Below are 25,741 nucleotides of genomic sequence, written 5' to 3'. Positions count from 1 at the left end.
CAAGCGTGTGTACAGCGGCATAAATGCAGCAGTGATAGGATTGGTGAGGATCGTTCAGCAAATGTAGACCCTTTGAAGTCATATTGCATGGTACCCATTCCATGGGTCTCAACTCTCCAGGTTTAAGGGATTCTTCCTTCAGCCAAAACATGCATGTGGAACCCAGAGTATGATCCACCGTGTGACCGGGAAACGTGTTCAAATGTGTCTCAGTTTTCGTCCCCTGGTACTCGGGTGCAACATTCCAGACGCTTTACTAACACTCTCCCCACTTGGAGAGTCAGTGCCTTTAACCTCCTGTTTGGCCCAGTTTGCAATTTCTGCGGAAAATGAACAGGAATAGGGAGAACCAATGAGAGACTAGCTGGAGGTGTCTGGACGGGCAAATTTAACTCTCATTTCCCACCAGGAAGAGGAATTAACCAAAGGCTCTGTGTGCCATGCCCGAACCACACTAGGGCCTGAAGCAATTGCAGTGTTGAGCCCAGCTCACAAGAAAGCGAGTTGAAGAAAGGAGCTCAGGGGCACTGTAATTCACAAACCTGCAGAGTTATAAATGACAGCTATCGTCCAACAATATATTGAAGTAAGGCTGCCAAGAGGACTTGAAAGCGGGGCAGAATTGCAGGAAACCGATTTCAGGAGGTAGACTGGAATTGCATGTAAAGCATAGGAAAAGAGGCAGAACGTCCACAATGATGCACTTGGCCAAAAACGGCGTATGCGTTTTTTCCTGAATATATTCAGGAAAAAACGCATACGCCCTTTTTGGCCAACCATGCAAGCTTGCAAAGGAAATCTGCACTACAATGAAGTCTCACTGCCCCCGGGTCAAAAGGGCCATCTGAAAAAAGTGTAAAATCCAGAAAGGCAGGACAGGCCATGGAGAACTGGGAGCCTTGTTATGCTGATGGGCGGGATGTAAATTGCCAACAGCCACTCTGGAGAAGTGTATGGTGTTTCCAGAAACATCTAAAAAACAAAGGAACAGAAACTAGGGCACTTCCACTTATGGTCCTATAGCTTAGGGAAATTAAAATCAAAAAGACACAGCCACCCCAAATTTTGGGACGGCTCTGTTTACAAGAACCTCGTTTATGGTACAAGTTCAATGTCACAGAAAGCAAAAAATGGATAAAGAAGTTGTGGTACTTACATACAATGGAATATCACTCAGCAATGAAATCTATGTCATCAGGCCCGTAGCAGCATAATGAGTGGATTCAGGTACGATGATTCTAAGTGAAATAATTCCAGAGAAAAAGAAACATCATAAGATATCACTACTACACGGAATGGAAACTTGGCTACACAGGAACTGAATTACAAAACAGAACAGGGTCTCAAATGTAGAAAACCAACTTATGCTTGCTTAAGGGGAAAGGTGAGTTGGGGTGCTGCATAAAACCAGAGATTGAAATTAGCACAGATACCATTCCATAAGCCAAATATATAATAGACAAGAGCTACTCTTTGCTCAACGAAGTGGACTAAACACCCCATATTAAAAGCCTAAGAATATACCTGACTAGTAAGAATCTTATAACCTATGGATTGATATGTCTCCGAAAGAGAATCAAGCGTGTGTACAGCGGCATAAACGCAGCAGTGATAGGATTGGTGAGGTTCAGTGAGCAAATGCAGACCCTTTGAAGTCATATTGCATTGTACCCATTCCATGGGTCTCAACTCTCCAGGCTTAACGGATTCTTCCTTCAGCTAAAACATGCATGTGGAACCCAGAGTATGATCCACCGTGTGATCAGGAAACGTGTTCAAATGTGTCTCAGTTTTCGTCCCCTGGTACTCGGGTGCAACATTCCAGACGCTTTACTAACACTCTCCCCACTTGGAGAGTCAGTGCCTTTAACCTCCTGTTTGGCCCAGTTTGCAAATTCTGCGGAAAATGAACAGAAATAGGGAGAACCAATGAGAGACTAGCTGGAGGTGTCTTGACGGGCAAATTTAACTCTCATTTCCCACCAGGAAGAGAAATTAACCAAAGGCTCAGCGTGCCATGCCGGCACCACACTAGGGCCTGAAGCAATCCTGCAGTGTTGCGGCCAGCTCACAAGAAAGCGAGATGAAGAAAGGAGTTCAGGGGCACTGTAATTCACAAACCTGCAGAGTTATAAATGACAGCTATAGTCCAAAAATATATTGAAGTAAGGCTGCCAAGAGGACTTGAAAGCGGGGCAGAATTGCAGGAAACCGATTTCAGGAGGTAGACTGGAATTGCATGTAAAGCATAGGAAAAGAGGCAGAACGTCCACAATGATGCACTTGGCCAAAAAGTGAATATGCGTTTTTTCCTGAATATATTCAGGAAAAAACGCATACACACTTTTTGGCCAACCAAGCAAGCTTGCAAAGGAAATCTGCACTACAATGAAGTCTCACTGCCCCCCGGTCAAAAGGGCCATCTGAAAAAATTGTAAAATCCAGAAAGGCAGGACAGGCCATGGAGAACTGGGAGCCTTGTTATGCTGATGGGCGGGATGTAAATTGCCAACAGCCACTCTGGAGAAGTGTATGGTGTTTCCTGAAACATCTAAAAAACAAAGCAACAGAGCCTAGGGCACTTCCACTTATGGTCCTATAGCTTAGGGAAATTAAAATCAAAAAGACACAGCCACCCCAAAGTTTGGGACGGCTCTGTTTACAAGAACCTCATTTACGGTACAAGTTCAATATCACAGAAAGCGAAAAATGGATAAAGAAGTTGTGGTACTTACGTACAATGCAATATAACTCAGCAATAAAATCTATATCATCAGGCCCATAGCAGTTTAATGAGTATATTCAGGTACGATGATTCTAAGTGAAATAAGTCACACAGAAAAAGAAACAACATAAGATATCACTAGTACACGGAATGTAAACTTGGCTACACAGGAACTGAATTACAAAACAGAACAGGGTCTCAAATGTGGAAAACCAACTTATGCTTGCTGAAGGGGAAAGGTGAGTTGGGGTGCTGCATAAAACCAGAGATTGAAATTAGCACAGATACAGTTCCATAAGCCAAATATGTAATAGACAAGAGCTACTCCTTGCTCAACGAAGTGGACTCAACACCCCATATTAAACGCCTAAGAATATACCTAACTAGTAAGAATCTTAAAACCTATGGATTTATATGTCTCCGAAAGAGAAACAAGCGTGTGTACAGTGGCATAAACACAGCAGTGATAGGATTGGTGAGGTTCGGTGAGCAAATGCAGACCCTTTGAAGTCATATTGCATATTACCCATTCCATGGGTCTCTACTCTCCAAGTTTAAGGGATCTTCCTTCAGCTAAAACATGCATGTGGAACCCAGAGTATGATCCACCGTGTGATTGGGAAACGTGTTCAAATGTGTCTCAGTTTTCGTCCCCTGGTACTCGGGTGCAACATTCCAGACGCTTTCCTAACACTCTCCCCACTTGGAGAGTCAGTGCCTTTAACCTCCTGTTTGGCCCAGTTTGCAATTTCTGCGTAAGATGAACAGGAATAGGGAGAACCAATGAGAGACTAGCTGGAGGTGTCTGGACGGGCAAATTTAACTCTCATTTCCCACCAGGAAGAGGAATTAACCAAAGGCTTAGCGTGCCATGCCGGAACCACAGTAGGGCCTGAAGCAATCCTGCAGTGTTGCGGCCAGCGCACAAGAAAGCGAGTTGAAGAAAGGAGCTCAGGGGCACTGTAATTCACAAACCTGCAGAGTTATAAATGACAGCTATCGTCCAAAAATATATTGAAGTAAGGCTGCCAAGAGGACTTGAAAGCGGGGCAGAATTGCAGGAAACCGATTTCAGGAGGTAGACTGGAATTGCATGTAAAGCATAGGAAAAGAGGCAGAACGTCCACAATGATGCACTTGGCCAAAAAGGGCGTATGCATTTTTTCCTGAATATATTCAGGAGAAAACTCATACGCCCTTTTTGGCCAACCAAGCAAGCTTGCAAAGGAAATCTGCACTACAATGAAGTCTCACTGCCCCCCAGTCAAATGGGTCATCTGAAAAAATTGTAAAATCCAGAAAGGCAGGACAGGCCATGGAGAACTGGGAGCCTTGTTATGCTGATGGGCTGGATGTAAATTGCCAACAGCCACTCTGGAGAAGTGTATGGTGTTTCCTGAAACATCTAAAGAACAAAGCAACAGAGCCTAGGGCACTTCCACTTATGGTCCTATAGCTTAGGGAAATTAAAATAAATAAGACACCGCCACCACAAAGTTTGGGACGGCTCTGTTTACAATAACCTCGTTTACGGTACAAGTTCAATATCACAGAAAGCGAAAAATGGATAAAGAAGTTGTGGTACTTACGTACAAAGCAGTATCACTCAGCAATTAAATCTATGTCATCAGGCCCGTAGCATCATAACGAGTGGATTTAGGAAAGATGATGCTAAGTGAAATAAGTCACACAGAAAATGAAATATCATAAGATATCACTAATACACGAAATGTAAACTTGGCTACACAGTAACTGAATTACAAAACACAACAGGGTCTCAAATGTAGAAAACCAACTTATGCTTGCTTAAGGGGAAAGGTGAGTTGGGGTGCTGCATAAAACCAGAGATTGAAATTAGGACAGATACCGTTCCATAAGCCATGTATGTAATAGTCAAGAGGTACTCCTTGCTCAACGAAGTGGACTCAACAATTCATATTAAACACCTAAGAATACACCTGACTAGTAAGAATCTTAAAACCTATGGATTTATATGTCTCCGAAAGAAAATCAAGCATGTGTACAGCGGCATAAATGCAGCAGTGATAGGATTGGTGAGGATCGTTCAGCAAATGTAGACCCTTTGAAGTCATATTGCATGGTACCCATTCCATGGGTCTCAACTCTCCAGGTTTAAGGGATTCTTCCTTCAGCCAAAACATGCATGTGGAACCCAGAGTATGATCCACCGTGTGACCGGGAAACGTGTTCAAATGTGTCTCAGTTTTCGTCCCCTGGTACTCGGGTGCAACATTCCAGACGCTTTACTAACACTCTCCCCACTTGGAGAGTCAGTGCCTTTAACCTCCTGTTTGGCCCAGTTTGCAATTTCTGCCGAAAATGAACAGGAATAGGGAGAACCAATGAGAGACTAGCTGGAGGTGTCTGGACGGGCAAATTTACCTCTCATTTCCCACCAGGAAGAGGAATTAACCAAAGGTTCAGCGTGCCATGCCGGAACCACATTAGGGCCTGAAGCAATCCTGCGGTGTTGCGGCCAGCTCACAAGAAAGCGAGTTGAAGAAAGGAGCTAAGGGGCACTGTAATTCACAAACGTTCAGAGTTATAAATGACAGCTATCATCCAAAAATATACTGAAGTAAGGCTGCCAAGAGGACTTGAAAGCGGGCCAGAATTGCAAGAAACCGATTTCAGGAGGTAGACTGGAAGTGCATTTAAAGCATAGGAAAAGAGGCAGAACGTCGACAATGATGCACTTGGCCAAAAAGTGCGTATGCGTGTTTTCCTGAATATATTCAGGAAAAAACGCATACGCCCTTTTTGGCCAACCAAGCAAGCTTGCAAAGGAAATCTGCACTACGATGAAGTCTCACTTCCCCCAGGTCAAAAGGGCCATCTGAAAAAAGTGTAAAATCCACAAAGGCAGGACAGGCCATGGAGAACTGAGAGCCTTGTTATGCTGATGGGCGGGATGTAAATTGCCAACAGCCACTCTGGAGATGTGTATGGTGTTTCCTGAAACATCTAAAAAACAAAGCAACAGAGCCTAGGGCACTTCCACTTATGGTCCTATGGCTTAGGGAAATTAAAATCAAGAAGACACAGCCACCCCAAAGTTTGGGATGGCTCTGTTTACAAGAACATCGTTTACGGTACAAGTTCAATATCACAGAAAGTGAAAAATGGATAAAGAAGATGTGGTACTTACGTACAATGCAGTATCACTCAGCAATGAAATCTGTGTCATCAGGCCCGTAGCAGCATAATGAGTGGATTTAGGAAAGATGATGCTAAGTGAAATAAGTCACACAGAAAAAGAAACATCATAAGATATCACTAATACACGGAATGTAAACTTGGCTACAGAGGAACTAAATTACAAAACAGAACAGGGTCTCAAATGTAGAAAACCAACATATGCTTGCTTAAGGGGAAAGGTGAGTTGGGGTGCTGCATAAAACCAGAGATTGAAATTAGCACAGATACCGTTCCATAAGCCATGTATGTAATAGACAAGAGGTACTCCTTGCTCAACGAAGTGGACTCAACACTCCATATTAAATGCCTAAGAATACACCTGAGTAGTAAGAATCTTAAAACCTATGGATTCATATGTCTCCGAAAGAAAATCAAGCGTGTGTACAGCGGCATAAATGCAGCAGTGATAGGATTGGTGAGGATCGGTGAGCAAATGCAGACCCATGAAGTCATATTGCATGGTACCCATTCCATGGGTCTCAACTCTCCAGGTTTAAGGGATTCTTCCTTCAGCTAAAACATGCATGTGGAACCCAGAGTATGATCCAACGTGTGATCGGGAAACGTGTTCAAATGTGTCTCAGTTTTCATCCCCTGGTACTCGGGTGCAACATTCCAGACGCTTTACTAACACTCTCCCCACTTGGAGAGTCAGTGCCTTTAACCTCCTGTTTGGCCCAGCTTGCAATTTCTGCGTAAGATGAAGAGGAATAGGGAGATCCAATGAGAGACTAGCTAGAAGTGTCTGGACGGGCAAATTTAACTCTCATTCCCCACCAGGAAGAGGAATTAACCAAAGGCTCAGCGTGCCGTGCCGGAACCACACTAGGGCCTGAAGCAATCCTTCGGTGTTGCGGCCAGTTCACAAGAAAGCGAGTTGAAGAAAGGAGCTCAGGGGCACTGTAATTCACTAACTTGCTGAGTTATAAATGATGGCTATCGTCCAAAAATATATTGAAGTAAGGCTGACAAGAGGACTCGAAATCGGGGCAGAATTGCAGGAAAGTGATTTCAGGAGGTGGACTGGAATTGCATTTAAAACATAGGAAAAGAGGCAGAACGTCCACAATGATGCACTTGGCCAAAAAGGGCGTATGCGTTTTTTCCTGAATATATTCAGGAAAAAATGCATACGCACTTTTTGGCTAACCAAGCAAGCTTGCAAAGGAAATCTGCACTACAATGAAGTCTCACTTCCCCCCGGTCAAAAGGACCATCTGAAAAAAGTGTAAAATTCAGAAAGGCAGGACAGGCCATGGAGAACTGGGAGCCTTGTTATGCTGATGGGCGGGATGGAAATTGCCAACAGCCACTCTGGAGAAGTGATGGTGTTTCCTGAAAGAACTAAAAAACAAAGCAACAGAGACTAGGGCACTTCCACTTAAGGTCCTATAGCTTAGGGAAATAAAAATCAAAAAGACACAGCCACCCCAATGTTTCAGACGGCTCTGTTTAGAAGAACCTCGTTTACGGTACAAGTTCAATATCGCAGAAAGCGAAAAATGGATAAAGAAGTTGTGGTACTTACGTACAATGCAATATCACTGAGCAATGAAATCTATGTCATCAGGTCCATAGCAGCATAATGAGTGGATTCAGGTACGATGATTCTAAGTGAAATAAGTCACACAGAAAAAGAAACATCATAAGATATCACTAATACACAGAATGTAAACTTGGCTACACAGGAACTGAATTACAAAACAGAACAGGGTCTCAAATGTAGAAAACCAACTTATGCTTGCTTAAGGGGAAACGTGAGTTGGGGTGCTGCATAAAATCAGAGATTGAAATTAGCACAGATACCGTTCAATAAGCCAAATATGTAACAGACAAGAGCTACTCCTTGCTCAACGAAGTGGACTCAACACCACATATTAAACGCCTAAGTATATACCTGACTAGTAAGAATCTTAAAACCTTGGATTTATATGTCTCTGAAAGAGAATCAAGCATGTGTACAGTGGCATAAACGCAGCAGTGATAGGATTGGTGAGGTTCGGTGAGCAAATGCAGACCCTTTGAAGTCATATTGCATGGTACCCATTCCATGGGTCTCAACTCTCCAGGTTTAAGGGATTCTTTCTTCTGCTAAAACATGCATGTGGTACCCAGAGTATGATCCACCATGTGATCGGGAAACGTGTTCAAATGTGTCTCAGTTTTCGTCCCCTGGTACTCGGGTGCAACATTCCAGACGCTTTACTAACACTCTCCCCACTTGGAGAGTCAGTGCCTTTAACCTCCTGTTTGGCCCAGTTTGCAATTTCTGCGGAAAATGAACAGGAATAGGGAGAACCAATGAGAGACTAGCTGGAGGTGTCTGGACGGGCAAATTTACCTCTCATTTCCCACCAGGAAGAGGAATTAACCAAAGATTCAGCGTGCCATGCCGGAACCACATTAGGGCCTGAAGCAATCCTGCGGTGTTGCGGCCAGCTCACAAGAAAGCGAGTTGAAGAAAGGAGCTCAGGGGCACTGTAATCCACAAACGTGCAGAGTTATAAATGACAGCTATCATCCAAAAATATATTGAAGTAAGGCTGCCAAGAGGACTTGAAGGTGGGGCAGAATTGCAGGAAACCGATTTCAGGAGGTAGACTGGAATTGCCTGTAAAGCATAGGAAAAGAGGCAGAACGTCCACAATGATGCACTTGGCCAAAAAGGGCGTAGGCTTTTTTTCCTGAATATATTCAGGAAAAAACGCATACACCCTTTCTGGCCAACCAAGCAAGCTTGCAAAGGAAATCTGCACAACAATGAAGTCTCACTGCCCCCCGGTCAAAAGGGCCATCTGAAAAAAGTGTAAAATCCAGAAAGGCAGGACACGCCATGGAGAACTGGGAGCCTTGTTATGCTGATGGGCGGGATGTAAATTGCCAACAGCCACTCTGGAGAAGTGAATGGTGTTTCCTGAAACATCTAAAAAACAAAGCAACAGAGCCTAGGGAACTTCCACTTATGGTCCTATAGCTTAGGGAAAGTAAAATCAAAAAGACACAGCCACCCCAACGTTTGGGACGGCTCTGTTTACAAGAACCTCCTTTACGGTACAAGTTCAATATTGCAGAAAGGGAAAAATGGATAAAGAAGTTGTGGTACTTACGTACAATGCAATATCACACAGCAATGAAATCTATGTCATCAGGCCCGTAGTAGCATAATGAGTGGATTCAGGTACGATGATTGTATGTGAAATATGTCACACAGAAAAAGAAACATCATAGGATATCATTAATACACGGAATGTAAACTTGGCTACACAGGAACTGAATTACAAAACAGAACAGGGTCTCAAATGTAGATAACCAACTTATGCTTGCTTAAGGGGAAAGGTGAGTTGGGGTGCTGCATAAAAGCAGAGATTGAAATTAGCACAGATACCGTTCCATAAGCCAAATATGTAATAGACCAGAGCTACTGCTGCTCAACGAAGTGGACTCAACACCCCATATTAAACGCCTAAGTATATACCTGACTAGTAAGAATCTTAAAACAAATGGATTTATATGTCTCCGAAAGAGAATCAAGCATGTTTACAGCGACATAAACACAGCAGTGATAGGATTGGTGAGGTTTGGTGAGCAAATGCAGACCGTTTGAAGTCATATGGCATGGTACCCATTCCATGGGTCTCAACTCTCCAGGTTTAAGGGATTCTTCCTTCAGCTAAAACATGCATGTGGCACCCAGAGTATGATCCACCGTGTGATCGGGAAACATGTTCAAATGTGTCTCAGTTTTTGTCCCCTGGTACTAGGGTGCAAATTTTCAGACGCTTTACTTACACTCTCCCCATTTGGAGAGTTAGTGCGTTTAACATCCTGTTTGGCCCAGTTTGCAATTTCTGCGGAAAATGAACATGAATAGGGAGAAACCATGAGAGACTAGCTGGAGGTGTCTGGACGGGCAAATTTAACTCTCATTTCCCACCAGGAAGAGGAATTAACCAAAGGCACAGCGTGCCGTGCCAGAACCACACTAGGGCCTGAAGCAATCCTGTGGTGTTGCGGCCAGCTCACAAGAAAGCGAATTGAAGAAAGGAGCTCAGGGGCACTGTCATTCACAAAACTGCAGAGTTATAAATGACAGCTATCGTCCAAAAATATATTGAAGTAAGGCTGCCAAGAGGACTTGAAAGCGGGGCAGAATTGTAGGAAACCGATTTCAGGAGGTAGACTGGAATTGCATGTAAAGCATAGGAAAAAGGTAGAACGTCCACAATGATGCACTTGTCCAAAAAGGGCGTATGCGTTTTTTCCGGAATATATTCAGGAAAAAACGCATACGCCCTTTTTGGCCAACCAAGCAAGCTTGCAAAGGAAATCTGCACTACAATGAAGTCTCACGGCCCCCCGGTCAAAAGGGCCATCTGAAAAATGTGTAAAATCCAGAAAGGCAGGACAGGCCATGGAGAACTAGGAGCCTTGTTATGCTGATGGGCTGGATGTAAATTGCCAACAGCCACTCTGGAGAAGTGTACGGTGTTTCCTGAAACATCTAAAAAACAAAGCAACAGAGCATAGGGCACTTCCACTTATGGTCCTATAGCTTAGGGAAATTAAAATCAAAAAGACACAGCCACCCCAAAATTTGGGACGGCTCTGTTTACAAGAACCTCGTTTACAGTAGAAGTTCAATATCACAGAAAGCGAAAAATGGATAAAGAAGTTGTGGTACTTACATACAATGCAATATCACTCAGCAATGAAATCTATGTCATCAGGCCTGTAGCAGCATAATGAGTGGATTCAGGTACGATGATTCTAAGTGAAATAAGTCACACAGAAAAAGAAACATCATAAGATATCACTACTACGCGGAATGTAAACTTGGCTACACAGGAACTGAATTACAAAACAGAACAGGGTCTCAAATGCAGAAAACCAACTTATGCTTGCTTAAGGGGAAAGGTGAGTTGGGGTGCTGCATAAAACCAGAGATTGAAATTAGCACAGATACCGTTCCCTAAACCAAAGATGTAATAGACAAGAGCTACTCCTTGCTCAACGAAGTGGACTCAACACCACATATTAAACGCCTAAGAATATACCTGACTAGTAAGAATCTTAAAACCTATGGATTGATATGTCTCCGAAAGAGAATCAAGCGTGTGTACAGCGGCATAAACGCAGCAGTGATAGGATTGGTGAGGTTCGGTGAGCAAATGCAGACCCTTTGAAGTCATATTGCATGGTACCCATTCCAAGGGTCTCAACTGTCCAGGTTTAAGGGATTCTTTCTTCAGCTAAAACATGCATGTGGAACCCAGAGTATGATCCACCATGTGATCGGGAAATGTGTTCAAATGTGTCTCAGTTTTCGTCTCCTGGTACTCGGGTGCAACATTCCAGACGCTTTACTAACACTCTCCCCACTTGGATAGTCAGTGCCTTTAAACTCCTGTTTGGCCCAGTTTGCAATTTCTGCGGAAAATGAACAGGAATAGGGAGAACCAATGAGAGACTAGCTGGAGGTGTCTGGACGGACAAATTTAACTCTCATTTCCCACCAGGAAGAGGAATTAACCAAAGGCTCAGCGTGCCATGCCGGAACCACAGTAGGGCCTGAAGCAATCCTGCAGTGCTGCGGCCAGCTCACAAGAAAGCGAGTTGAAGAAAGGAGCTCAGGGGCACTGTAATTCACAAACCTGCAGAGTTATAAATGACAGCTATCGTCCAAAAATATATTGAAGTAAGGCTGCCAAGAGGACTTGAAAGCGGGGCAGAATTGCAGGAAACCGATTTCAGGAGGTAGACTGGAATTGCATGTAAAGCATAGGAAAAGAGGCAGAACGTCCACAATGATGCACTTGGCCAAAAAGGGCGTATGCGTTTTTTCCTGAATATATTCAGGAAAAAACGCATACGCCCTTTTTGTCCAACCAAGCAAGCTTGCAAAGGAAATCTGCACTAAAATGAAGTCTCACTGCCCCCCGGTCAAAAGGGCCATCTGAAAAAATTGTAAAATCCAGAAAGGCAGGACAGGCCATGGAGAACTGGGAGCCTTGTTATGCTGATGGGCGGGATGTAAATTGCCAACAGCCACTCTGGAGAAGTGTATGGTGTTTCCTGAAACATCTAAAAACAAAGCAACAGAGTCTACGGCACTTCCACTTATGGTCGTATAGCTTAGGGAAATTAAAATCAAAAAGACACAGCCACCCCAACGTTTGGGACGGCTCTGTTTACAAGAACCTCATTTACGGCACAAGTTCAATATCACAGAAAGCGAAAAATGAATAAAGAAGTTGTGGTACTTACGTACAATGCAATATAACTCAGCAATGAAATCTATATCATCAGGCCCATAGCAGTTTAATGAGTGGATTCAGGTACGATGATTCTAAGTGAAATAAGTCACACAGAAAAAGAAACAACATAAGATATCACTAGTACACGGAATGTAAACTTGGCTACACAGGAACTGAATTACAAAACAGAACAGGGTCTCAAATGTGGAAAACCAACTTATGCTTGCTGAAGGGGAAAGGTGAGTTGGGGTGCTGCATAAAACCAGAGATTGAAATTAGCACAGATACCGTTCCATAAGCCAAATATGTAATAGAATAGAGCTACCCCTTGCTCAACGAAGTGGACTCAACACCGCATATTAAACACCTAAGAATATACCTGACTAGTAAGAATCTTAAAACCTATGGATTGATATGTCTCCGAAAGAGAATCAAGCAGGTGTATAGTGGCATAAACGCAGCAGTGATAGGATTGGTGAGGTTCGGTGAGCAAATGCAGATCCTTTGAAGTCATATTGCATGGTACCCATTCCATGGGTCTCAACTCTCCAGGTTTAAGGGTATCTTCCTTCAGCTAAAACATGCATGTGGAACCCAGAGTATGATCCACCGTGTGATCGGGAAATGTTTTCAAATGTGTCTCAGTTTTCGTCCCCTGGTACTCGGGTGCAACATTCCAGATGCTTTACTAACACTCTCCCCACTGGGAGAGTCAGTGCCTTTAACCTCCTGTTTGGCCCAGTTTGCAATTTCTGCGTAAGATGAACAGGAATAGGGAGAACCAATGAGAGACTAGCTGGAGGTGTCTGGACGGGCAAATTTAACTCTCATTTCCCACCAGGAAGAGGAATTAACCAAAGGCTCAGCGTGCCATGCCGGAACCACAGTAGGGCCTGAAGCAATCCTGCAGTGCTGCGGCCAGCTCACAAGAAAGCGAGTTGAAGAAAGGAGCTCAGGGGCACTGTAATTCACAAACCTGCAGAGTTATAAATGACAGCTATCGTCCAAAAATATATTGAAGTAAGGCTGCCAAGAGGACTTGAAAGCGGGGCAGATTTGCAGGAAACCGATTTCACAGGTAGACTGGAATTGCATGTAAAGCATAGGAAAAGAGGCAGAACGTCCACAATGATGCACTTGGCCAAAAAGGGCGTATGCGTTTTCTCCTGAATATATTCAGGAGAAAACGCATACGCCCTTTTTGGCCAACCAAGCAAGCTTGCAAAGGAAATCTGCACTACAATGAAGTCTCACTGCCCCCCGGTCAAAAGGGCCATCTGAAAAAAGTGTAAAATCCAGAAAGGCAGGACAAGCCATGGAGAACTGGGAGCCTTGATATGCTGATGGGCGGGATGTAAATTGCCAACAGCCACTCTGGAGAAGTGTATGGTGTTTCCTGAAACATCTAAAAAACAAAGCAACAGAGCCTAGGGCACTTCCACTTATGGTCCTATAGCTTAGGGAAATTAAAATCAAAAAGACACAGCCACCCCAAAGTTTGGGACGCTTCTGTTTACAAGAACTTCGTTTACAGTACAAGTTCAATGTCACAGAAAGCAAAAAATGGATAAAGAAGTTGTAGTACTTACGTGCAATGCAATATCACTCTTCAATGAAATCTATGTCATCAGGGCTGTAGCAGCATAATGAGTGGATTCAGGTACGATGATTCTAAGTGAAATAAGTCACACAGAAAAAGAAACAACATAAGATATCACTACTACACGGAATGTAAACTTGGCTACACAGGAACTGAATTACAAAACAGAACAGGGTCTCAAATGTAGAAAACCAACTTATGCTTGCTTAAGCGGAACGGTGAGTTGGGGAGCTGCATAAAACCAGAGATTGAAATTAGCACAGATACCGTTCCATAAGCCAAATATGTAATAGACAAGAGCTACTCCTTGCTCAACGAAGTGGACTCAACACCACATATTAAACGCCTAAGAATATACCTGACTAGTAAGAATCTTAAAACCTATGGATTGATATGTCTCCGAAAGAGAATCAAGCGTGTGTACAGTGGCATAAACGCAGCAGTGATAGGATTGGTGAGGTTCGGTGAACAAATGCAGACCCTTTGAAGTCATATTGCATGGTACCCATTCCATGGGTCTCAACTCTCCAGGTTGAAGGGATTCTTCCTTCAGCTAAAACATGCATGTGGAACCCAGAGTATGATCCACCGTGAGATTGGGAAATGTGTTCAAATGTGTCTCACTTTTCGTCCCCTGGTACTCGGGTGCAACATTCCAGACGCTTAACTAACACTCTCCCCACTTGGAGAGTCAGTGCCTTTAACCCCCTGTTTGGCCCAGTTTGCAATTTCTAAGTAAGATAAACAGGAATAGGGAGAACCAATGAGAGACTAGCTGAAGGTGTCTGGATGGGCAAATTTAACTCTCATTTCCCACCAGGAAGAGGAATTAACCAAAGGCTCAGCGTGCCGTGCCGGAACCACACTAGGGCCTGAAGCAATCCTGCAGTGTTGCGGCCAGCTCACAAGAAAGCGAGTTGAAGAAAGGAGCTCAGGGGCACTGTAATTCACATACCTGCAGAGTTATAAATGACAGCTATCGTCCAACAATATATTGAAGTAAGGCTGCCAAGAGGACTTGAAAGCGGGGCAGAATTGCAGGAAACCGATTTCAGGAGGTAGACTGGAATTGCATGTAAAGCATAGGAAAAGAGGCAGAACGTCCACAATGATGCACTTGGCCAAACAGGGCGTATGCGTGTTTTCCTGAATATATTCAGGAAAAAACGCATACGCCCTTTTTGGCCAACCAAGCAAGCTTGCAAAGGAAATCTGCACTAAAATGAAGTCTCACTGCCCCCCGGTCAAAACGGCCATCTGAAAAAATTGTAAAATCCAGAAAGGCAGGACAGGCCATGGAGAACTGGGAGCCTTGTTATGCTGATGGGCGGGATGTAAATTGCCAACAGCCACTCTGGAGAAGTGTATGGTGTTTCCTGAAACATCTAAAAAACAAAGCAACAGAGCCTAGGGCACTTCCACTTATGGTCCTATAGCTTAGGGAAATTAAAATCAAAAAGACACAGCCACCCCAAAGTTTGGGACGGCTCTGTTTACAAGAACCTCATTTACGGTACAAGTTCAATATCACAGAAAGCGAAAAATGGATAAAGAATTTGTGGTACTTACGTACAATGCAATATCACTTAGCAATGAAATCTATGTCATCAGGCCCGTAGCAGCATAATGAGTGGATTCAGGTATGATGATTCTAAGTGAAATAAGTGACAGAGAAAAAGAAACATCATAAGATATCACTACTACACGGAATGTAAACTTGGCTACACAGGAACTGAATTACAAAACAGAACAGGGTCTCAAAAGTAGAAAACCAACTTATGCTTGCTTAAGGGGAAAGGTGAGTTGGGGTGCTGCATAAAACCAGAGATTGAAATTAGCACAGATACCATTCCATAAGCCAAATATGTAATAGACAAGAGCTACCCCTTGCTCAACGAAGAGGACCCAACACCACATATTAAATGCCTAAGAATATACCTGATTAGTAAGAATCTTAAAACCTATGGATTGATATGTCTCCGAAAGAGAATCAAGCATGTGTAGAGTGGCATAAATGCAGCAGTGATGGGATTGGTGAGGTTCGGTGAGCAAATGCAGACCCTTTGAACTCATATTGCATGGTACCCATGCTGTGGGTCTCAACTCTCCAGCTTTAAGTGATTCTTCCTTCCGCTAAAACATGCATGTGGATCAAAGAGTATGATCCACCATGTGGTCGGGCAACGTGTTCAAATGTGTCTCAGTTTTCGTCCCCTGGTACTCGGGTGCAACATTCCAGACGCTTTACTAACACTAGCCCCACTTGGAGAGTCAGTGCTTTTAACCTCCTGTTTGGCCCAGTTTGTAATTTCTGCGGAAAATGAACAGGAATAGGGAGAAACCATGAGAGACTAGCTGGAGGTGTCTGGACGGGCAAATTTAACTCTCATTTCCAACCAGGAAGAGGAATTAAACAAAGGCTCAGCATGCTGTGCCGGAACCACACTAGGGCCTGAAGCAATCCTGTGGTGTTGTGGCCAGCTCACAAGAAAGCGAGTTGAAGAAAGGAGCTCAGGGGCACTGTAATTCACAAACGTGCAGAGTTATAAATGACAGCTATCGTCCAAAAATATATTGAAGTAAGGCTGCCAAGAGGACTTGAAAGCGGGGCAGAATTGCAGGAAACCGATTTCACAGGTAGACTGGAATTGCATGTAAAGCATAGGAAAAGAGGCAGAACGTCCACAATGATGCACTTGGCCAAAAAGGGCGTATGCGTTTCTTCCTGAATATATTCAGGAAAAAACAGATATTTACTTTTTGGCCAACCAAGCAAGCTTGCAAAGGAAATCTGCACTACAATGAAGTCTCACTGCCCCCCCGGTCTAAAGGGCAATCTTAAAAAAGTGTAAAATCCAGAAAAGCAGGACAGGCTATGGAGAACTGGGAGCCTTGTTATGCTGATGGACAGGATGTAAATTGCCAACAGCCACTCTGGAGAAGTGTATGGTGTTTCCTGAAACATCTAAGAAACAAAGCAACAGAGCCTAGGGCACTTCCAATTATGGTCCTATAGATTAGGGAAATTAAAATCAAAAAGACACAGCCACCCCAAAGTTTGGGCCAGCTCTGTTTACAAGAACCTCCATTACGGTACAAGTTCAATATCGCAGAAAGCGAAAAATGGATAAAGAAGTTGTGGTACTTACGTACAATGCAATATCACTCAGCAATGAAATCTATGTTATCAGGCCCGTAGCAGCATAATGAGTGGATTCAGATACGATGATTCTAAGTGAAATAATTCACAGAGAAAAAGAAACATCATAAGATATCACTACTACACGGAATGTAAACTTGGCTACACAGGAACTGAATTACAAAACAGAACAGGGTCTCAAATGTAGAAAACCACCTTATGCTTGCTTAAGGGGAAAGGTGAGTTGGGGTGCTGCATAAAACCAGGGATTGAAATTAGCACAGATACCATTCCATAAGCCAACTATGTAATAGACAAGAGCTACTTCTTCCTCAACGAAGTGGACTCAACACCCCATATTAAAAGCCTAAGAATATACCTGACTAGTAAGAATCTTAAAACCTATGGATTTATATGTCTCCGAAAGGGAATCAAGAGTGTGTACAGCAGCATAAACGCAGCAGTGATAGGATTGGTGAGGTTCGGTGAGCAAATGCAGACCCTTTGAAGTCATATTGCATGGTACCCATTCCATGGGTCTCAACTCTCCAGGTTTAAGGGATTCTTTCTTCCGCTAAAACATGCATGTGGAACCCAGAGTAGGATCCACCGTGTGATCGGGAAACGTGTTCAAATGTGTCTCAGATTTCGTCGCCTGGTACTCTGGTGCAACATTCCAGACGCTTTACTAACACTCTCCCCACTTGGAGAGTTAGTGCCTTTAACCTCCTGTTTGGCCCAGTTTGCAATTTCTGCGGAAAATGAACAGAAATAGGGAGAAACCATGAGAGACTAGCTGGAGGTGTCTGGACGGGCAAATTTAACTCTCATTTCCCACCAGGAAGAGGAATTAAACAAAGGCTCAGCGTGCTGTGCCGGAACCACACTAGGGCCTAAAGCAATCCTGTGGTGTTGCGGACAGCCTCCAAGAAAGGGAGTTGAAGAAAGGAGCTCAGGGGCACTGTAATTCACAAACCTGCAGAGTTATAAATGACAGCTATCGTCCAAAAATATATTGAAGTAAGGCTGCCAAGAGGACTTGAAAGCGGGGCAGATTTGCAGGAAACCGATTTCACAGGTAGACTGGAATTGCATGTAAAGCATAGGAAAAGAGGCAGAACGTCCACAATGATGCACTTGGCCAAAAAGGGTGTATGAGTTTTTTACTGAATATATTCAGGGAAAAACGCATATGCCCTTTTTGGCCAGCCAAGCAAGCTTGCAAAGGAAATCTGCACTACAATGAAGTCTCACTACCTCCCGGTCAAAAGGGCCATCTGAAAAAAGTGTAAAATCCAGAAAGGCAAGACAAGCCATGGAGAACTGGGGGCCTTGTTATGCTGAAGGGCGGGATGAAAATTGCCAGCAGCCACTCTGGAGAAGTGTATGGTGTTTCCTGAAACATCCAAAAAACAGAGCAACAGAGCCTAGGGCACTTCCACTTATGGTCCTATAGCTCAGGGAAATTAAAATCAAAAGGACACAGCCACCCAAAATTTGGGATGGCTCTGTTTACAAGAACCTCGTTTACGGTACAAGTTCAATATCACAGAAAGTGAAAAATGGATAAAGAAGTTGTGGTACTTACGTACAATGCAATATCACTCAGCAATGAAATCTATGTCATCAGGCCCATAGCAGCATAATGAGTGGATTCAGGTACGATGATATAAGTGAAATAAGTCACACAGAAAAAGAAACATCATAAGATATCACTACTACACGGAATGTAAACTCGGCTACACAGGAACTGAATTACAAAACAGAACAGGGTCTCAAATGTCGAAAACCAACTTATGCTTGCTTAAGGGGAAAGGTGAGTTGGGGTGCTGCATAAAACCAGAGATTGAAATTAGCACAGATACCGTTCCATAAGCCAAATATGTAATAGACAAGAGCTACTCCTTCCTCAACGAAGTGGACTCAACACCCCATATTAAACGCCTATGTATATACCTGACTAGTAAGAATCTTAAAACCTATGGATTTATATGTCTCCGAAAGAGAATCAAGCATGTGTACAGCGGCATAAACGCAGCAGTGATAGGATTGGTCAGGTTCGGTGAGCAAATGCAGACCCTTTGAAGTCATATTGCATGGTACCCATTCCATGGGGCTCAACTCTCCAGGTTTAAAGGATTCTTCCTTCAGCTAAAACATGCATGTGGATCCCAGAGTATGATCCACCGTGTGATCGGGAAACGTGTTCAAATATGTCTCAGTTTTCGTCCCCTGGTACTCGGGTGCAACATTCCAGACGCTTTACTAACACTCTCCCCACTTGGAGAGTCAGTGCCTTTAACCTTCTGTTTGGCCCAGTTTGCAATTTCTGCGGAAAATGAACAGGAATAGGTAGAACCCATGTGAGACTATCTGGAGGTGCCTGGACGGGAAAATTTAACTCTCATTTCCCACCAGGAAGAGGAATTAACCAAAGTCTCAGCGTGCCATGCCAGAACCACACTAGGGCCTGAAGCAATCCTGCAGTGTTGTGGCCAGCTCACAAGAAAGCGAGTTGAAGAAAGGAGCTCAGGGACACTGTAATTCACAAAACTGCAGAGTTATAAATGACAGCTATCGTCCAAAAATATATTGAAGTAAGGCTGCCAGAGGACTTGAAAGCGGGGCAGAATTGCAGGAAACCGATTTCAGGAGGTAGACTGGAATTGCATGTAAACAATAGGAAAAGAGGCAGAACGTCCACAATGATGCATTTGGCCAAAAACGACGTATGCGTTTTTTCCTGAATATATTCAGGAAAAAACGCATATGCCCTTTTTAGCCAACCAAGCAAGCTTGCAAAGGAAATCTGCACTACAATGAAGTCTCACTGCCTCCCGGTCAAAAGGGACATCTGAAAAAAGTGTAAAATCCAGAAAGGCAGGACAGGCCATGGAGAACTGGGAGCCTTGTTATGCTGATGGGCGGGATGTAAATTGCCAGCAACCACTCTGCAGAAGTGTGTGGTGTTTCCTGAAACATCCAAAAAACAAAGCAACAGAGCCTAGGGCACTTCCACTTATAGTCCTATACATTAGGTAAATTAAAATCAAAAAGACACAGCCACCCCAAATTTTGGGATGGCTCTGTTTACAAGAACCTCGTTTACAGTACAAGTTCAATGTCACAGAAAGCAAAAAATGGATAAAGAAGTTGTGGTACTTACATACAATGGAATATCACTCAGCAATGAAATCTATGTCATCAGGCCCGTAGCAGCATAATGAGTGGATTCAGGTACGATGATTCTAAGTGAAATAAGTCACAGAGAAAAAGAAACATCATAAGATATCACTACTACACGGAATGGAAACTTGGCTACACAGGAACTGAATTACAAAACAGAACAGGGTCTCAAATGTAGAAAACCAACTTATGCTTGCTTAAGGGGAAAGGTGAGTTGGGGTGCTGCATAAAACCAGAGATTGAAATTAGCACAGATACCGTTCCATAAGCCAAATATGTAATAGACAAGAGCTACTCTTTGCTCAACGAAGTGGACTAAACACCCCATATTAAACGCCTAAGAATATACCTGACTAGTAAGAATCTTATAACCTATGGATTTATATGTCTCCGAAAGAGAATCAAGCGTGTGTACAGCGGCATAAACGCAGCAGTGATAGGATTGGTGAGGTTCAGTGAGCAAATGCAGACCCTTTGAAGTCATATTGCATTGTACCCATTCCATGGGTCTCAACTCTCCAGGCTTAAGGGATTCTTCCTTCAGCTAAAACATGCATGTAGAACCCAGAGTATGATCCACCGTGTGATCAGGAAACGTGTTCAAATGTGTCTCAGTTTTCGTCCCCTGGTACTCGGGTGCAACATTCCAGACGCTTTACTAACACTCTCCCCACTTGGAGAGTCAGTGCCTTTAACCTCCTGTTTGGCCCAGTTTGCAAATTCTGCGGAAAATGAACAGGAATAGGGAGAACCAATAAGAGACTAGCTGGAGGTGTCTTGACGGGCAAATTTAACTCTCATTTCCCACCAGGAAGAGAAATTAACCAAAGGCTCAGCGTGCCATGCCGGCACCACACTAGGGCCTGAAGCAATCCTGCAGTGTTGCGGCCAGCTCACAAGAAAGCGAGATGAAGAAAGGAGTTCAGGGGCACTGTAATTCACAAACCTGCAGAGTTATAAATGACAGCTATCGTCCAAAAATATATTGAAGTAAGGCTGCCAAGAGGACTTGAAAGCGGGGCAGAATTGCAGGAAACCGATTTCAGGAGGTAGACTGGAATTGCATTTAAAGCATAGGAAAAGAGGCAGAACGTCCACAATGATGCACTTGGCCAAAAAGTGAATATGCGTTTTTTCCTGAATATATTCAGGAAAAAACGCATACACAATTTTTGGCCAACCAAGCAAGCTTGCAAAGGAAATCTGCACTACAATGAAGTCTCACTACCCCCATGGTCAAAAGGGCCATCTGAAAAAAGTGTAAAATCCAGAAATACAGGCCAGGCCATGGAGAACTGGGAGCCTTGTTATGCTGATGGGCGGGATGTAAATTGCCAACAGCCACTCTGGCAAAGTGTATGGTGTTTCCTGAAACATCTAAAAAACAAAGCAAAAGAGCCTAGGGCACTTCTGCTTATGGTCCTATAGCTTAGGGAAATTAAAATCAAAAAGACACAGCCACCCCAAATTTTGGGACGGCTCTGTTTACAAGAACCTCGTTTACGGTACAAGTTCAATATCACAGAAAGCGAAAAATGGATAAAGAAGTTGTGGTACTTACGTACAATGCAGTATCACTCAGCAATGAAATCTATGTCATCAGGCCCGTAGCAGCATAATGAGTGGATTCAGGTACGATGATTCTAAGTGAAATAAGTCACAGAGAAAAAGAAACATCATAAGATATCACTACTACACGGAATGTAAACTTGGCTACACAGGAACTGAATTACAAAACAGAACAGGGTCTCAAATGTAGAACACCAACTTATGCTTGCTTAAGGGAAAAGGTGAGTTGGGGTGCTGCATAAAACCAGAGATTGAAATTAGCACAGATACCGTTCCATAAGCCAAATATGTAATAGACAAGAGCTACTACTTGCTCAACGAAGAGGACACAACACCCCATATAAAACGCTTAAGAATATACCTGACTAGTAAGAATCTTAAAACCTATGGATTGATATGTCTCCGAAAGAGAATCAAGCGTGTGTACAGCGGCATAAATGCAGCAGTGATAGGATTGGTGAGGATCGTTCAGCAAATGTAGACCCTTTGAAGTCATATTGCATGGTACCCATTCCATGGGTCTCAACTCTCCAGGTTTAAGGGATTCTTCCTTCAGCCAAAACATGCATGTGGAACCCAGAGTATGATCCACCGTGTGACCGGGAAACGTGTTCAAATGTGTCTCAGTTTTCGTCCCCTGGTACTCGGGTGCAACATTCCAGACGCTTTACTAACACTCTCCCCACTTGGAGAGTCAGTGCCTTTAACCTCCTGTTTGGCCCAGTTTGCAATTTCTGCGGAAAATGAACAGGAATAGGGAGAACCAATGAGAGACTAGCTGGAGGTGTCTGGACGGGCAAATTTAACTCTCATTTCCCACCAGGAAGAGGAATTAACCAAAGGCTCTGTGTGCCATGCCCGAACCACACTAGGGCCTGAAGCAATTGCAGTGTTGAGCCCAGCTCACAAGAAAGCGAGTTGAAGAAAGGAGCTCAGGGGCACTGTAATTCACAAACCTGCAGAGTTATAAATGACAGCTATCGTCCAACAATATATTGAAGTAAGGCTGCCAAGAGGACTTGAAAGCGGGGCAGAATTGCAGGAAACCGATTTCAGGAGGTAGACTGGAATTGCATGTAAAGCATAGGAAAAGAGGCAGAACGTCCACAATGATGCACTTGGCCAAAAACGGCGTATGCGTTTTTTCCTGAATATATTCAGGAAAAAACGCATACGCCCTTTTTGGCCAACCATGCAAGCTTGCAAAGGAAATCTGCACTACAATGAAGTCTCACTGCCCCCGGGTCAAAAGGGCCATCTGAAAAAAGTGTAAAATCCAGAAAGGCAGGACAGGCCATGGAGAACTGGGAGCCTTGTTATGCTGATGGGCGGGATGTAAATTGCCAACAGCCACTCTGGAGAAGTGTATGGTGTTTCCAGAAACATCTAAAAAACAAAGGAACAGAAACTAGGGCACTTCCACTTATGGTCCTATAGCTTAGGGAAATTAAAATCAAAAAGACACAGCCACCCCAAATTTTGGGACGGCTCTGTTTACAAGAACCTCGTTTATGGTACAAGTTCAATGTCACAGAAAGCAAAAAATGGATAAAGAAGTTGTGGTACTTACATACAATGGAATATCACTCAGCAATGAAATCTATGTCATCAGGCCCGTAGCAGCATAATGAGTGGATTCAGGTACGATGATTCTAAGTGAAATAATTCCAGAGAAAAAGAAACATCATAAGATATCACTACTACACGGAATGGAAACTTGGCTACACAGGAACTGAATTACAAAACAGAACAGGGTCTCAAATGTAGAAAACCAACTTATGCTTGCTTAAGGGGAAAGGTGAGTTGGGGTGCTGCATAAAACCAGAGATTGAAATTAGCACAGATACCATTCCATAAGCCAAATATATAATAGACAAGAGCTACTCTTTGCTCAACGAAGTGGACTAAACACCCCATATTAAAAGCCTAAGAATATACCTGACTAGTAAGAATCTTATAACCTATGGATTGATATGTCTCCGAAAGAGAATCAAGCGTGTGTACAGCGGCATAAACGCAGCAGTGATAGGATTGGTGAGGTTCAGTGAGCAAATGCAGACCCTTTGAAGTCATATTGCATTGTACCCATTCCATGGGTCTCAACTCTCCAGGCTTAACGGATTCTTCCTTCAGCTAAAACATGCATGTGGAACCCAGAGTATGATCCACCGTGTGATCAGGAAACGTGTTCAAATGTGTCTCAGTTTTCGTCCCCTGGTACTCGGGTGCAACATTCCAGACGCTTTACTAACACTCTCCCCACTTGGAGAGTCAGTGCCTTTAACCTCCTGTTTGGCCCAGTTTGCAAATTCTGCGGAAAATGAACAGAAATAGGGAGAACCAATGAGAGACTAGCTGGAGGTGTCTTGACGGGCAAATTTAACTCTCATTTCCCACCAGGAAGAGAAATTAACCAAAGGCTCAGCGTGCCATGCCGGCACCACACTAGGGCCTGAAGCAATCCTGCAGTGTTGCGGCCAGCTCACAAGAAAGCGAGATGAAGAAAGGAGTTCAGGGGCACTGTAATTCACAAACCTGCAGAGTTATAAATGACAGCTATAGTCCAAAAATATATTGAAGTAAGGCTGCCAAGAGGACTTGAAAGCGGGGCAGAATTGCAGGAAACCGATTTCAGGAGGTAGACTGGAATTGCATGTAAAGCATAGGAAAAGAGGCAGAACGTCCACAATGATGCACTTGGCCAAAAAGTGAATATGCGTTTTTTCCTGAATATATTCAGGAAAAAACGCATACACACTTTTTGGCCAACCAAGCAAGCTTGCAAAGGAAATCTGCACTACAATGAAGTCTCACTACCCCCATGATCAAAAGGGCCATCTGAAAAAAGTGTAAAATCCAGAAATACAGGCCAGGCCATGGAGAACTGGGAGCCTTGTTATGCTGATGGGCGGGATGTAAATTGCCAACAGCCACTCTGGCAAAGTGTATGGTGTTTCCTGAAACATCTAAAAAACAAAGCAAAAGAGCCTAGGGCATTTCCGCTTATGGTCCTATAGCTTAGGGAAATTAAAATCAAAAAGACACAGCCACCCCAAATTTTGGGACGGCTCTGTTTACAAGAACCTCGTTTACGGTACAAGTTCAATATCACAGAAAGCGAAAAATGGATAAAGAAGTTGTGGTACTTACGTACAATGCAGTATCACTCAGCAATGAAATCTATGTCATCAGGCCCGTAGCAGCATAATGAGTGGATTCAGGTACGATGATTCTAAGTGAAATAAGTCACAGAGAAAAAGAAACATCATAAGATATCACTACTACACGGAATGTAAACTTGGCTACACAGGAACTGAATTACAAAACAGAACAGGGTCTCAAATGTAGAACACCAACTTATGCTTGCTTAAGGGGAAAGGTGAGTTGGGGTGCTGCATAAAACCAGAGATTGAAATTAGCACAGATACCGTTCCATAAGCCAAATATGTAATAGACCAGAGCTACTACTTGCTCAACGAAGAGGACACAACACCCCATATAAAACGCTTAAGAATATACCTGACTAGTAAGAATGTTAAAACCTATGGATTTATATGTCTGTGAAAGAGAATCAAGCGTGTGTACAGCGGCATAAACACAGCAGTGATAGTATTGGTGAGGTTCAGTGAACAAATGCAGACCATTTGAAGTCATATTGCATGGTACCCATTCCATGGGTCTCAACTCTCCAGGTTGAAGGGATTCTTCCTTCAGATAAAACATGCATGTGGAACCCAGAGTATGATCCACCGTGTGATCGGGAAACGTGTTCAAATTTGTCTCAGTTTTCGTCCCCTGGTACTCGGGTGCAACATTCCAGACGCTTTACTAACACTCTCCCCACTTGGAGAATCAGTGCCTTTAACCTCCTGTTGGCCCAGTTTACTATTTCTGTGGAAGATGAACAGGAATACGGAGAACCAATGAGAGAATAGCTGGAGGTGTCTGGACGGGCAAAATTAACTCTCATTTCCCACCAGGACGAGGAATTAACCAAAGGCTCAGCGTGCCATGCCGGCACCACACTAGGGCCTGAAGCAATCCTGTGG

This window comes from Orcinus orca, chromosome 3 (genome assembly GCF_937001465.1).
Source record: "Orcinus orca chromosome 3, mOrcOrc1.1, whole genome shotgun sequence".
Taxonomy (NCBI): Eukaryota; Metazoa; Chordata; class Mammalia; order Artiodactyla; family Delphinidae; genus Orcinus; species Orcinus orca.
Note: the sequence above shows the minus strand (reverse complement) of the source record.